The sequence below is a fragment of the Belonocnema kinseyi genome, chromosome 5 (genome assembly GCF_010883055.1).
Source record: "Belonocnema kinseyi isolate 2016_QV_RU_SX_M_011 chromosome 5, B_treatae_v1, whole genome shotgun sequence".
Lineage (NCBI taxonomy): Eukaryota > Metazoa > Arthropoda > Insecta > Hymenoptera > Cynipidae > Belonocnema > Belonocnema kinseyi.
In genome coordinates, this window is record NC_046661.1 from 51,852,391 (window position 1) to 51,855,830 (window position 3,440).

Below are 3,440 nucleotides of genomic sequence, written 5' to 3' on the forward strand. Positions count from 1 at the left end.
ACAAATCTGAAATATTTTAAGGAAGCTTCTTTAAAGTTTTTAAAATTTAAGAACAATATATAGGAAAAATTCGACTCATTTTAAAATATAAGCAGAAGGTTTAACATTTTTTAAAAATAATTTAAAATAATTTAAAAATTGAATGGTTTGAAAATTTGCAAATAATTTTGTATTTGGAGAAATTAATTATTAGAGAATTTAGAAGAAGATTTAAAAGATTAGATTTATTAGATTTACTAGAAGATTTAAAAAAAATTCGAAGAAAAATCCGAAATATTTTAAGACAACTTCTTGAAAGTTTTCATAATTCGAAGAAAAAAAATGTTTACAAAATTTGAAAAAATTTCAAACACTAATACATGGTTAATCAGTTTTGAAAATAAATAATTTAAAAATCGAAAGTATGAAAAATGTAAAATGTTGATTTATTTGGAAACGTTAATTGTTGGAGAATATTTCAAAAGACTTCAAACATTTTTAAAGAAAAATATGAAGTATTCTAAGAAAACCTATTTTAAAATAAAAAGATAATCAGATGGGTTAACAGTTTAAAAATAAATTGAAGAATAATTTACAAATTTAATAGATAAAACATGTTAAATAATGATATTTGGAAACATTATTCCTTACAGACTATTTTAAATGATTAAAACATTTGTAAAAGACAAATTCAAAATATTTTAAGGAAACTTCTTTCAAGTTTTTAAAATTTAACAAATGTAAGCAAAATTTGACTTATAAATAATAATCGGATGGTTCAAAAGTTTTAAAAAGATTGAATTATAATTTAAAAATTAAATGGGTTAAATATTTCAAATAATTTATATTCGGTTACATTGATTTTTAATGAAAATTATAAAACATTTCAAAAATTACAAAACATGAATCTGAAATATTTTAAGGACACTTTTTAAAGCTTTTGGAAATTAAAAAAAATTCATTAGACTCATTTTAAAAGATAATCAGGTGTGTTAATAGTTTTGAAAAAAAATTTAAGAATAATTTAAAAATTGAATGGATTTAAAATTTTAAAATTATTTTATATTACGAAAAATTATTTCTTAGAAAATTAAAAAATGCTAAAATTGGAAGCATCTTAAAAGATAATCAGATTGTTTACAAATTATAAAAAGATTTATGAATAATTTGGAAATTGAAAATATTACAATTTAAAATGATTTTACCGTTTATTATGTGAAATTAATTCTTCCAGAATATTTATGAAGGTTTAACAAAATTTTAAAGAAAAATCTGAAAAAAATGTTGGAAAATTTTTACTCATGTTAAAAAATCATAAAATGATTCAAAAGTTTCAACAAAATTGTAAATAATTTAAAAATTGCGCTGAATAAATATTTTAATGGTTTTTTATTTGGAAAAATATATTCATAGTGAATATTTCAAAAGAATTAAAAAAATGTTTAAAAGATATCTGAAATATTTTAATTTATTCATTGTAAAATATACTCAGGAGGTTCAGAACTTTTCAAAAGATTGTAAAATAATTTAAAAATAGAACGGATTAAAAAAAATGTTGGAAAATGATTACACCCAGTGGGCACAAAATTCGGCGACGTCTTTACGACATCCTATGTCCATGTCGTTACAGTGTCTTTACGATATCTTAAAAACATCGTCAGATCATACGACATATTCACGATATCGTAAAGACGACTTAACGACATGGACATAGGATGTCGTAAAGTTGTCGTAACGATGTCGCAAAGACGTCGCCAAATTTTGTACCCACTGGGGCATTTTCTAAAATTTTAAAATTTTTCATGATTCATGGGAACATTTTAAATTATTTTTATTATTTAAGAAAGTTATAATTAATCACGCGGAACTTAAAGAACTAAGTGATTTGCACTGCATAACACTTTTGAGCCAGTTCACTTTAAATTCCACTTTAAAGTCTGAAATTGCCAGAGAATATCTCAAATACAAATTTAAAAATCGTCTTGCCTTGAAAGCATGAGAAGTCAAAGTGTGATTTTGTTTTGAATTCGCCCAATTTGTTGAGGAATCTTCGATTCTTTCAGATTCGTGGCACCTCTAGCTCGCAGAACCGGCGGAGAGTTACCGAGAAATGTATTTCCCCGCAAAACAAATGCAGTATACATAGATGAGCAGCTCTTTAAATTGCTTTCTTAAACACTTATTAGATTATCTAATTAAATAGTATTTAATTAGACTTTAGTTGTATAAATAAATTGGTTGAAATAAAAATAAATTAAATTAAAAAGTATCTAATTTTCTTGTAACTTTTCACATTTCCTAATTTAGTATATGTACTAATAACTGAGTTATTAGCTTCAACCTTTAAAAAATGAGAAAAACGGCCTATCAGTTTCTTTTTAAAGTTATACAAATATAATTTTCGTAAGATTCCGCATAAATTTTCAAACAGATTTTTGAAGATTTCACATATGCCGAAAAAAATGCAGAATATTGTTACGTATTTTTTCTTTATTTTATAGGATTTACAAAATATTATGAAAAATTAGAGTCAGTTTAAAAGATATCTAGGACTTTTAAAAGATTTTAAGAAATAATTTTTTAAAAATAACTTTTCGAAAAACTATGAAAGTTTTTAAATATCGTTAATCTCTTCAAATATTATAAAATTCTTAAATAATGTTTTAAGTAAAAAATTACATTTTTACAATTGCCTTAAAAACTTTAAGATTTTTAGAAACTTTCAGGAGGAATCTTAACAAGAAATTTTCATTCTTTAAAAATTCTTAAAAAGCTTCTAACATTTTTTCCGAAATACTCGAAATTTTTATAAAATTATTAAAAATTGTTTTAAAAATTTATAGAGAATTTTAAATTGTCTAAAAATCATTTTAAGACCTTTTCAAAACCTTCTAAATATCTTTTCAAATCATCGGCACGGAAACTTTATTCGTACATTGAGATATTTTAAATTTGATGTCTTAGTTATTTCAGTTTTCTTATCTCTTTGAAATTGTGAAAAAGTTTACAAATTGTATACTGCGATAGCAAAATTTTAAGAACAGTTATTTCCTAATATTAAAAAAATCATTTGCAATTGAAATTTTCTCTTTGATCAATAATATTTAGAAACATTTCGAAAAAAATTTCATCATGAAATAAAATCAGTTGATTGAAAATTTTTATTTACACAATTTATGTTGCAGTAAACTAGTAATATTTATTAATATACTTAATTACAGACGGTTATCTTAAACAGTCTTTTTTTGAGTGACTGACAAACATTCTTAGAAATTGAAAAAATTAAGTGCAAGAATAAAAAACGAACACACACCACACACATATTTTTTTTCGGGCAAATGCAAATGCAAAACAATGCATTTTCAGGGCCCTTTTTATCAAAGCCCCGGGGGGTTCTTTGACCCCCATTTTCCCTGTTAATATCAGTTAATATGCATAAATATCTTTAATTGTATGTATAT